The following is a 12,764-nucleotide window of genomic DNA, read 5'->3' on the forward strand; positions in this document are numbered from 1 at the left end:
AAAGTTCCCTTTTACTCTTTTGTATGTTAGGGCATGGTGCCTGAAGATGCTGTAGCCATCAATCACCTGAAAGACAAGCAACAAGTGAATAAGGCTGAAGATGGCAGACTAGACTTAATATTTATGTGTGTCAATAACGTCCTCTTTTTTTTAAGTAGTTGAGTTGGAGTTTTCTTTTTCTTGCAGTTTATAACCTAACATATATCTACCTATACTTTGATCATAGACTTTTGTATGTTAGAGTTTCATTCATTGTTACTATTATTCAGCAATAATTTTTTTTTAAACACGTTTCCTTGTCTAGTTTCCCTTCACATAGGGCTTTCAAACCAGGAAATCTTAAGATTAACATCAGGTAAGAGGCTGTAAAAAGCAACAGATGACAGTAGGAGATGTGAAAGCTGACAGGACCAAAATACACAAAATGGACATGAGTTTGAGCAAACTCCAGGAGATGGTGAAGGACGGGGAAGCCTGGCATGCTGCAGTCCATGGGGTTGCAAAGAGTCGGACATGACTTAGTGACTGAACAAAAACACAAAATGGATGCTCATAATGATGACTTTGAGCCATAAAGAAAAAAGTTAAATTATCCTTTTATTAAAGACTGAGAAGTATATGTTTTACAAACACGTCCATCAAAAAATCTGAAAATGTATTAAATGTGCAATGCTGTTTGAAGGAAAAAGTTAAGTAGAATGTTGATTGACAAGATATTTTTTACTTCCTAACACCTAGCACAGAGAAGGGCATGGAAGACATAATGAAAAGTTGGCTAAATGAATAAATAGGTGGATTTAGAGGATGGATGATATATGATTATGATCTAATTCCATTTTACGCAATGTCATAACTCATCTGACATAGAAATGATCACCTCTAAATACCTTTCTCCTATTAACTGTCCATGAAGTCTATCCCCCCAGTTTGTCTTTTTCAGGATATTTCAGAGAAAACACTGCAAAAGAGTTTTTATGGTTTTCCACTGTAAGTTATGCCTAGAAATGCATCAACAAAATTTTGAATTTCTCATTCAATTTCATTCATGTTGCAAGATGGAATTTCAGGTACAAAATGAAAGGCTACCAATGAAATCCAAGCGTTAAATCAATTTGTATCAGTGAAGCATGAGGTGGGAAGTAATAGAAAGCCATCCTCCTAATGAGTTGACAATGAGGCGGTGAAGTGTCTATAGGATAACAGAAACAAACTTTGACTAGGACTTTGTTTTCCTTTTTTATTGTCACCATATACCACCAGTTCTAAACAATGTCTGTGATAAAATACTTCTTCCCCAAAAAATATTTTGTTGGCCTAATTTCTAAACAATTGATGTGGCTACTGCTGAGTTTAATATTTGTGTAAGTTTCAGAGTAACACATTTTTATTACTTATCCTTGAACAAACATTTAATTCAACTTAGCAGTTAACTTGAACCTCCTAATTATATGTTAGATCCTCAACATACATTCTCAGCTACAATGCATTTATTTCTAGAGTAAATTTGAAATAGCTTAGAACTGGCTTGAGCTGACTTTGAAAAATGTTGTTGTCTCCAGTCCAGTGGTACTTGATATTTTTTTATTTAAACAGGAGATTTGATTTAAACAATGGTGGAACAGTGTTTGTAAAGATGAACAAATAGAACTTGAATTGCTTCCATTTTGACATTATATATGACCCCTTAGGGTTTTTGTTTTTGTTTAAAATTTAAAAGATTGATGCAGAGTGTGAACTACAGGGAGTAATATTTTTGTTTGGAAAGAGTATATCTTTGATACATGAAATATGTTCCTGAAATTGAAAAATACCTTTATAATTGAAATCTTTTTTTTCATTTTTATTGTTCTGAAACTAAAGAATAGATTGGGAAATTGACTACTATTGAGTATTATATAGATTTTAATGAGACTAATTTTAGCAGATAGAAGAAGATAGTAAAATATGATCCACTTCAGTAGTCAAATTGAATACCCTTGTTACTCCACTAGATCATCGCTTCTATGTAATGTGCACAGTTTTATGGCATGAATTATTCTTAATTATCATGGAAGTCATGGAAGTCCTAATTATCATGGAAGCTTAAATGCTCGATAAGCCAGGGCAACAATTTTCCAGTCTCTGTGGATCAGTTCGGGAGCCAGCAAAGGGATCACGGTGAGCCTCCTGATATATAGGCAACCTTCCAATTCATGCCCTTGCAATTAAGTTAAAACTGTAGCTGCTTGTTCATTTTCTTTTTTTTCACAGAGCACAGAAAACTTTATTCAATGCTTGTTCATTTTCTATCTTGAAATGATTATGTATGTGTGTGTTAGTCGCTCAGTCATGTCCAACTCTTTGCAACCCCATGGACTGTAGCCCACCAGGCTCCTTTGTCCGTGGGATTCTCCAGGCAAGAATACTGGAATGGGTTGCCATTTCCTTCTCCAATAATTATATTTGAATTCAAATATAAATAAGCATTTACTTGGTGGAAGATGAAATGGGTATGTCATGGATTGGTTAATGACATGACATCAAATATGTCTTCCTTGAGGAAATTAATTTTCCAGATAATGTTAATGATATTAAACCTCTTGGAGGCACTTTTCATTCTGTATGTAAACTGGAGCCTGTCATCATACTTCTTGGCAACATTCATAACAGAGGTTAGTGTTTCTCCTTCATGGGACCCTTCTCTGAGTCATAGTGATTCCACATTTTTTCTATTTTTCTTCTCTGTCTCATTTGTTGTTTCATTCCATATGAGCTGTACTTGTCTTCCCTTATGAGAGTTTGGCCTAGACTCCTTCCTCGTCTCATTTTATATTCTCCTCATAGATAATCTCATGAATATACTTGATTTCATTCATCATCTTTGAGTTAATGGCTTCAAAAATCTGTATTTCCAGTTTGAAGCTTCTATAGCTACTTACATCAGGAAATCTCTGCCTGTCTCAGAGACATCTCAAATTTACCTTTCTCTTTCAGTTTTCCCTTACTTCATAAATATAGTAGCTAAAACAATGAATGTCTATAATGTTTGAGAATTCTGTTCATTGCCTGGGTAGTTTTCCTGCCTCACTCGGTGTGGGTTCTAGGGTCATGTGGCTGCTTTCAGCTGGAGGCTTGGCTGAGCAAAAAGATCCAAGATGGCCCCAGTTTCCCCACAGTGTCTTTCCCTCTGAGACCCCTCCATGTGGCCTCTCTCTTCAGTAGGATAGCCCAAACTTCCTGATAGCATGGCAGCTGGGTTCCAAGAAAGCAAAGGTGGGAGCTGCCAGACCACTTAAGGGTTGATCCCAGAACTAACCAAGATCAGGGAAGCCTACTGCTTTAGCCAAAACTATATACCTGTAACAATATTCTTAAGTTTTAGGGGTAGAATAGCTATCAACACCCTCAAAGAAAGCTTCTAAAAATGGAAAGGAAAGGAGGAAGGAAGGAGAAGGAAGAAAGGTAGGAAGAATGGAAAGTTATCTTCAATTAACTTCCAAAAATAAAAGGGACAAATATTCAGCAGTATGAGTGGAGTCATTGTTACTCTATGGTGTATTTGCTTTCTTGGTATTTGAAGTGTGAGCTGCCTTTTAGCAATTCCCCCTTACACCTATCCAAAAAGGATATAGAAAAAATAAATTATATATACATTATAATTATCAAAATAGTTCCTTCCTTGGACTGCCAAGTTCTAAGTGTTATTGCTCTTCCATAATTTATGCTGATGAGCTTGGAGCTTGATGAGTTTGTTTGGTCTAACCCTTTCCCTTCCATATCAGTTCAGTCATTTATCAAATCTATGGAGTCCCTCTTTGTATGATTTCTCCCATCAAGTAGTCCATTTTCATTTTTATCACCACCATCCTGCTCCATTTCCTTTATACCTGGAATGTGAAATATTATGAAAATCTCATACCTGCCCATCCTTCATCCAATCTTGCCCTGAGTCAAGTTATTTTACACATTAAAGTAGCTATACAGATTCTCTATTGACTGCACAGCACATCCCAAACATCTTAGCATGGCTTTGAGTGTCTTCTAACTGTTCAGCTTTATTCCTATCTCTCTCATATACAAACTCTCCCTAGTGGCCAATTGGATAAGTTTCCTCTATGTAATTGGTCAAGCTGTTCCCCACCTGAGTTTTTCTTTGCTCACATCAGTTTTCTCAAAATCTATCCCTTTTTGTGAGTTTCAGTGCATGTCACATCTTATATCTTTGTGAACTACCCCAGACCTCAATAATCCTCTCAGTCATTGGTGCACCTCTTGAACTCTTGAGCCATCAGTGAACCTCTTGAGCCAGTTGGCCTTCACTGTAAGTCAACTTACTATTTTTCAATATATCATGTCTCAAATAAGATCACAAAGTCTTCCTAGGTAGATCAGTATTTTGAGCCCTCAATAGTTGATGGAGAATAGATATTCAATTCTTCTCTTTTTTACTTTTGAGGAATAAGTAAATGACTAGTCTCAGGTTATGTATCCACTTCATAAAGAGCCACAGTCTACCACTGAATTTATTGGAAATTAAAGAAGAAGCATAAGAATCTAATTACAGAAAGATTCAGAGACAGAATTCCTCTGGGCATCCAGTTACTAAGAACCTCCTAGGCTCCTCAGGGTCTGACCATCAGGATGAATGAAATCCCACCATTTCTCATTTTTTGATTACGTTCTGTTTATAACAGTTCAATCTGAAGGAAGAGTCTGATTGCCCAAGCTTGAGCACACATTCTCCTCAAAATATGTGTTGGGGATGGGTCTGAAGTGAACCTGATTGGCTTCACATTAAGACTCTCTCTACTGAGTGAGAAGTCATTTTCCAAAACAGACTTGGCAAGCTGTTATCAAAAAAGAGGGAAACAAAGACAGGGAAAGCATCTCATTCCTCCTTTGAATCAAATCCTATGATTTATCTGAATTTAATATATTTAGAGTCTAAGCAAGGAAGCTTAATGGCAGTAAGAAAAGAGATATTGATTTGATTAGGATGATTGGAGGTATGGGCAGAGGAACAATTTATGTTGGGACATTGTAAAGTAATTAGCCTCCAATTAAAAAAAAACTAAAAAATAAATTTTTCATCATGGCCAAAATTGATTCCAAAAATACTATATTTCCAGTAAACAGTACATAGATTGGCATTTTCAAACATGTTTATAACTGTTCAGTTATTTTTTACTTTTTAGATTATTTTACCATGTTTTAAAATGCTAGTTGGGCTATCTGAAATCTCTAAGGAAAGTTCTAGAAAGTCAGATCTCTTCAGTAAGGTGCAAAAAACAGAAAAAAGATTGAATGCTTTTCAACCAGAGGATAACTTTTCCTAATGTTGAAACCCAAGCAAGATGTACTTTTCACCCTGATCCTATTCAGTGTTGCAATAGAGCAGTGGCTTAGTAATATGTTTATTAAGTCACTGGCCCTATTTTGAGATACTGATACAACCATAGTATTCTCTCTCCAAAACATACATTTGCACAAATACAATTTTCCCACAGTTTTGGAGGATTCATATGTTCCTGAAGCCCATCTATCAATGCTAGATTTAGCACCTTTTTGAAAATTTAAAAAAAAAAAAAAAAACCTACAGTCAAAGGGCACTGTTAGTTCTGTTTCTATGTTGTATGGTAGCAAATTTCACGAAAAGGAACCAAGAGATCCCAGACTGTCACCCCTCCACTCATTTCCCTTCTGTGATATATGTTAAACAAAAGGAAGTCTCTAATAAGTTTCTGAAACTTGTTCCTAAGTTTCAGACTAATAGTGACCCTTAATTAGGGACTTCCCTGGTAGTTCAGACCCTTAATTATTACTGAAGAATTTCTTTTTGATTTAGAATTATGTAAGGATCTTAATACAGGGTTTTTGTAATGTTTCAGTGACAAAGTAACACTTTCTACTTATTTTATAATTCTAATTCGATTCATTATTCATGTATTTATTTACTGAGTACTTAATATGCACCAGAAACTATGCCAGGTGCTGAGAATATGCAGGCGGCTCAGTGGTAAAGAGTCTGCTTGCCAATGCAGGAGACGCAGAAGACACAGGTTCGATCTCTGGATTGGGAAGATCAATCCCCTGGAGAAGGAAATGGCAGCCCACTCCAGGAAACTTGGCTAGAGAATCCCATGGACAGAGGAGCCTGGCAGGCTACAGTCCATGGGGCCACAAGAGTCAGACATGACTTAGAGACTGAGCATGCATGCATGACACACTTGGCTCCTGCTCTCAGGGAATGTGTATCATTATTTATTGGCTTTTAAATTCAACATGTACCTCTGTTAATTTGACTATTTTAAATCTCTAGTTAACTGGCTTAAAATATCTTTTACCCATTCCTTCTGAAGTGGACCTTCTAAATCAGCACCATGGAATGGAATTATAATGTCAACCACAATATGTGATTTTAAATATGATAATAGTTTTATTAAAATAAAAGTAAAAAGAAACAGGTAAAATTAATTTTAATTATATATTTTGTCTAACCAAATGTTTCTGAAATATCTAACCAAGCATTTCCAAAATGTTGTCATTACATGTAATCATCATAAAAAGTTATTGAGCAATTTTGCAGGGTTTTTTTGTACTAAGTCTTCAAAATCCAGCCATATTTCAAGTGCTCAATAGTGACATGTAGCTAATGACTACCCTTTTGGATAGATTAGGCCAAAATATTCAAATCCACATATTTGCTCTTCCTCAACATTTCTGTCTGTCTATCTACCTACCTACCTGTTTTATTGAAGTAAAGTTTGTTTTGGCGTGGTGGTAAAGAATCTGCCTGCCAAGGAAGAAGATGCTGGAGACACATGAGATGCAGAGTCAGTCTCTGGGTCAGGAAGATTCCCTGGAGAAGGAAATAACAATCCACTCCAGTATTCTTGCCTGAAGAATCCCGTGGACAGAGGAGCCTAGCGGGCTATAGTCCATGGGGTCACAAAGAGTTAAACACGACTGAGTGACTAAGCAGACACACACACACAGTTTGTTTACAATATTGTATTAGTTTTAAGCGTTAAGCATAGTGATTTGGTATTTTTGCAGGGTATACTCCATTATAAGTTATTACCAGATAATGACTATAATTCCCTATGCTATACAACATATCCTTGTTGCTTATCTATTTTATTCATAGTAGTCTGTGTCTGTTAATCCCATAACCCCTGATTGTCCTTCCCCTCTTCCCTCATCAAATAGTGTCCTTGTTTGTAGCAGAAAACAAAAAGACAGAAAGACTGTTACCATGAACTATCTGCCTAGGAAGGCAAAGAAAAGTCATAAATGTAATAGCAACAACAAAATATTTTGCCAGGAATGGTAAGACTAAAAGGGATGAATGGGCTTATTAGCTCAGTGAAACTTTGGACATGGTAGCATGTGACAGGAGAGATCGATTTTTAAAATACTGTGTTACTAGGTTATCAAACACTTATCTGTCATCTTTTATACTCGAAACTAGGGCCAGGGATCTTCTGAGAGATGGAACTCACCTGGAATAATTATAGCAGCTGACAAATGCACACATGCTGCCCGTGGTCTACTTGCCTTATTTGCTCAAACTTTTGATTTTTAGGCAAACTGCCAGATTCTCATGGTAATATCCGTGTCCCAGCGGAGACTCTGGTGTGCACAAATCTTTATTGTGACAGCTCCCTTTGGTGCTTCTGTGGTTCAATGAAGTGAAAATAATGATGAGAGATTTCAAGATTTTGGAAAGTAGTTTTGACTATTTAAAAAGTGACTATTTTAGTTTCTATTTTATAGGATTTAGAGCTTAAAGTACTGAAAAAAAATTCTGGAAACTCTGACACCCTTAATTTTATTTTTTCAGATTCTGAATAGGAAATACTTCCTAATTGACCAAGTTAAAGAGAGACAGACATTGATGCACATTTTCTTTCAACAGTAAAAGAAAGAAAACACAAAATAGACTCACCTCCTTTTAATTACACATGAACTTAGTATTAGTCTGAACAGCTAGGAAAGGAGCAAAAAAGTGTGTTCATTCCTTCAAAAGCTGCCTGAACAAATACTTGATATTCTTCTTAACAAAGAATAATATCTATATATAGCTTTAAAAAACAGAATAGATTATGTCTATTATTTGTTGATGTGTAAAAGTGTGAAGTCACTCAGTCGTATCCGACTCTTTGCGACCCCATGGACTGTAGCCTACCGGGCTCCTCCGTCCATGGGATTTTCCAGGCAAAGGTACTGGAGTGGGTTGCCATTTCCTTCTCCAATTATTTGTTGATAGAAGTTTTAAAAATCATTTATTGTTGTTATTATTATTTGGCTATGCTGTGTCTTCATTGCTGCACGTGGGCTTTCTCTAGTTGAGGTGAGTGGGGGTACTCTCTACTTATGGGGTGCAGGCTTCTCATTGCAGTGGCTTCTCTTATTGTGGGGCATGGCCTCTAGGCTCCAGGGTTTGGTTGACCCATAGCATGTGGGATCTTCCTGGACAAGTGATCGAACCCATGTCCCCTGCAGTGGCAAGTGAACTCTTAACCACTGAACCACCAGGGAAACCCTTAAAAAAAAAAAAAAAAAAAAAAAACCTTCTATAGAGGTCGATAGAAGGTTTTTTTTAGGAAACAAAAGAAGTCTTCTCTCAAGAATTTACTGCATAATAATACCATTTTCAGAGTTCTCAGAATTCCGAAATACTTGTTGGAATATGCACACACAGATGGACACATACACACAAAAGTGATCTACAGAGTTAATCACCACCTCCAAAATCTAAAGAGGAGGATTTTATGGTGTGGCTCATTTTGTTAGTGAATGGTGAAAATATAGGTGTGTTTACAAAAAGTACATATTATACAACTCTTCGAAATGTATCACCACATGGGAGAAAATAGGAAAAGCAATGTGGTTGTAAATCTAATTCTCCTGCCAGAGGAAAACAATATGTTGTGACTTTTCTAAAGCCTTACTCTGTGTGGTTTAACAGAGCACCATTTCCACCAAAAACACATACTCTTTACAAACCTTAGAAACCGCAAAGTCTCTCGATCCAAATGTTCAGTTCAGTTCAGTCGCTCAGTCATGTCCGACTCTTTGAGACCCCATGACACAGCACCCCAGGCCTCCCTGTCCATCACCAAATCTGGGAGTTCACCCAAACCCATGTCCATTGAGTCAGTGATGCCATCCAACCATCTCATCATCTGTCGTCCCCTTCTCCTCCTGCCCTCAATAGTTCCCAGCATCAGGGTCTTTTCCAATGAGTCAGTTCTTTGCATCAGGTGGCCAAAGTATTGGAGTTTCAGCATAAACATCAGTCCTTCCATTGAACACCCAGGACTGATCTCCTTTAGGATGGACTGGGCGGATCTCCTTGCAGTCCAAGGGACTCTCAAGAGTCTTCTCCAACACCACAGTTCAAAAGCATCAATTCTTCAGTGCTCAGCTTTCTTTATAGTCCAACTCTCACATCCATACATGAGTGCTGGAAAAACCATAGCCTTGACTAGACAGCCCTTTGTTGGCAAAGTAATGTCTCTGCTTTTTAATATGCTGTCTAGGTTGGTCATAACTTCCCTTCCAAGGAGTAAGCGTCTTTTAATTTTGTTGCTGCATCGCTATCTGCAGTGATTTTGGAGACCAGAAAACTAAAGTCAGCCACTGTTTCCACTGTTTCCCCATCTATCTGCCATGAAGTGATGGGACCGGATGCCATGATCTTCGTTTTCAGAACGTTGAGCTTTAAGCCAACTTTTTCACTCTCCTCTTTCATTTTCATCAAGAGGCTTTTTAGTTCCTCTTCACTTTCTACCATAAGGGTGGTGTCATCTGCATATCTGAGGTTATTGATATTTCTCCTGGCAATCTTGATTCCAGCTTGTGCTTCCTCCACCCCGGCGTTTCTCATGATGTACTCTGCATATAAGTTAAAGAAGCAGGGTGACAATATACAGCCTTGACGTACTCCTTTCCGTATTTGGAACCAGCCTGTTGTTCCATGTCCAGTTCTAACTGTTGCTTCCTGACCTGCATATAGGTTTCTCAAGAGGCAGGTCAGGTGGTCTGGTATGCCCATCTCTTGAAGAATTTTCCACAGTTTATTATGATCCACACAGTCAAAGGCTTTGACATAGTCAATAAAGCAGAAATAGATGTTTTTCTGGAACTCTCTTGCTTTTTCAGTATCCTGCGGATGTTGGCAATTTGATCTCTGGTTCCTCTGCCTTTTCTAAAACCAGCTTGAACATCTGAAAGTTCATGGTTCGCATATTGGTGAAGCCTGGCTTGGAGAATTTTAAGCATCACTTTACTAGCATGTGAGATGAGTGCAATTGTGCAGTAGTTTGAGCATTCTTTGTCATTGCCTTTCTTTGGGATTGGAATGAAAACTGATCTTTTCCAGTCCTGTGGCCACTGCTGAGTTTTCCAAATTTGCTGGCATATTGAGTGCTACACTTTCACAGCATCATCTTTCAGGATTTGAAATAGCTCAACTAGAATTCCATCACCTCCACTAGCTTTGTTCGTAGTGATGCTTTTTAAGGCCCAATTGACTTCACATTCTAGGATGTCTGGCTCTAGGTGAGTGATCACACCATCGTGATTATCTGAGTCGTGAAGATCTTTTTTGTACAGTTCTTCTGTGTATGCTTGCCACCTCTTCTTAATATCTTCTGCTTCTGTTAGTTCCTTAGCATTTCTGTCCTTTATTGAGCCCATCTTTGCATAAAATGTTCCCTTGGTATCTCTAATTTTCTTGAAGAGATCTCTAGTCTTTCCCATTCTATTGTTTTCCTCTGTTTCTTTTCATTGATTGCTAAGGAAGGCTTTCTTATGTCTCCTTGTTATTCTTTGGAACTCTGCATTCAAATGGGTATATCTTTCCTTTTCTCCTTTGCTTTTCACTTCCCTTCTTTTCACAGCTATCTGTAAGGCCTCCTCAGATAGCCATTTTGCTTTTTTGCATTTCTTTTTCTTGGGGATGGTCTTAATTCCGTGTCACGAACCTCCATCCATAGTTCATCAGGCACTCTGTCTATCAGATCTTGTCCCTTAAATCTATTTCTCACCTCCACTGTATAGTCATAAGGGATTTTATTTAGGTCATACCTTAATGGTCTAGTGGTTTTACCTACTTTCTTCAATTTAAATCTGAATTTGACAGTAAGGAGTTCATGATCTGAGCCACAGTCAGCTCCCAGTCTTGTTTTTGCTGACTGTATAGAGCTTCTCCGTCTTTGGCTGCAAAGAATATAATCAGCCTGATTTCAGTGTTGACCATCTGGTGATTTCCATGTGTAGAGTCTTCTCTTGTGTTGTTGGAAGAGGGTGTTTGCTATGACCAGTGTGTTCTCTTGGCAGAACTCTATTAGTCTTTCCCCTGGTTCATTCTGTACTCCAAGGCCAAATTTGCCTGTTACTCCAGGTGTTTCTTGACTTCCTATTTTGCATTCCAGTCCCCTATAATGAAAAGGACATCTTTTTTAGGTGTTAGTTCTAGAAGGTCTTGTAGGTCTTCATAGAACTGTTCAACTTCAACTTCTTCAGCGTTACCTGTCGGGTCCTAAACTTGGATTACCATGATATTGAATGGTTTGCCTTGGAAACGAACAGAGATCATTCTGTTGTTTTTGAGGTTGCATCCAAGTACTGCATTTTGGACCTTTTTGTTGACTATGATGGCTACTCCATTTCTTCTAAGGGATTCCTGCCCACAGTAGCAGATATAATGGTCATCTGAAGTTGAAGAAAAACAAAAGAGTAGGTATAAATATTGGGCTTCCCTAGTAACTCAAATGGTAAAGAATTTGTCTGCAATGCAGGAGACCCAGATTCAATCTCTGGGTCAAGAAGAAGCCCTGGAGAAGGGAATGGCAATCCACTCCAGTATTCTTGCCTGGAAAATTCCATGGACAGAGGAGCCTGGTGGGCTCCAGTCCATGGGGTTGCAAAGAGTCAGACATGACTGAGCGACTTGCACTCACTCACTCACTTAAGTATAAATAATCGGTTGGCCAAAAGGTTTGGCCATACTATCTTACAGAAAAAACAAACAAACAAACTTTCTGGCCAACCCAATATTAATTACATATGCAAAATGTTATGTACCATAGCATTTTAATCATATAAAAATAGCATGTATCTACTTTTGTTTCTCATAGTGAAAGTACTACTCAGGGATGGAAATGTGGAGAGGGAGGTTCTGGAAGAGTTCTTGAAGTATAGTTGGTGGAAGAGATACTAGGATCCTATCTGTAAAAATGTATTCTGCCAGCATCCTGTCTCTGCTAGATTGTGGGCAGTGAGTGATGTGCCTTGAATGAATGAGGATTATGGGGCCCTCCAATGAGTGGGGGCTTCCCCAATTCCTCAGCAGGTAAAGAATCCACCTGCCAATGCAGGAGACCTGAGTTCAATCCCTGAGTCAGGAAGATACCCTGGAGAAGGGCATGGCAGCCCATTCCAGTGTTCTTGTCTGGAGAATCCCCATGGACAGAGGAGCCTGGTATGCTACAGTCCATGGGGGTTGCAAAGAGTCAGACATGATTGAGCATAAACCCACATTTTTTTTTTCCAAATGATTAAGGCTCATTGGAGTTTTTGGAGATCATTAAATGCTAGAGATCATACATTCAAAAAGTTTCAGTAGAAACAGGAGACAGGGACGCTACAAAAGTATCACTGTGGATACTAGAATGGGTGAGAGGGCTTGTCTGTGCATGAGGGCAGTGATCAGAGTGTCATCATTGCTCTGAGATGGAGACTGGTTAGAAGTAAATTTTCTGAGATAGTTCTTTCGA

The 12,764-nt window shown here is 38.1% G+C and overlaps 1 protein-coding gene across 3 annotated transcripts in view; it reads left to right on the forward strand.

Moving 5' to 3' along the window:
• IL1RAPL1 (interleukin 1 receptor accessory protein like 1) overlaps positions 1-12,764 on the forward strand; it is a 1,454,732-nt gene that overhangs the window by 1,065,106 nt on the left and 376,862 nt on the right. The gene's annotated exons all lie outside the window — the stretch shown is intronic.

Source organism: Bos grunniens, chromosome X, assembly GCF_055505025.1.
Source record: "Bos grunniens cultivar Pamir isolate PY7600 chromosome X, Bosgru_T2T1.0, whole genome shotgun sequence".
Classification (NCBI taxonomy): Eukaryota; Metazoa; Chordata; class Mammalia; order Artiodactyla; family Bovidae; genus Bos; species Bos grunniens.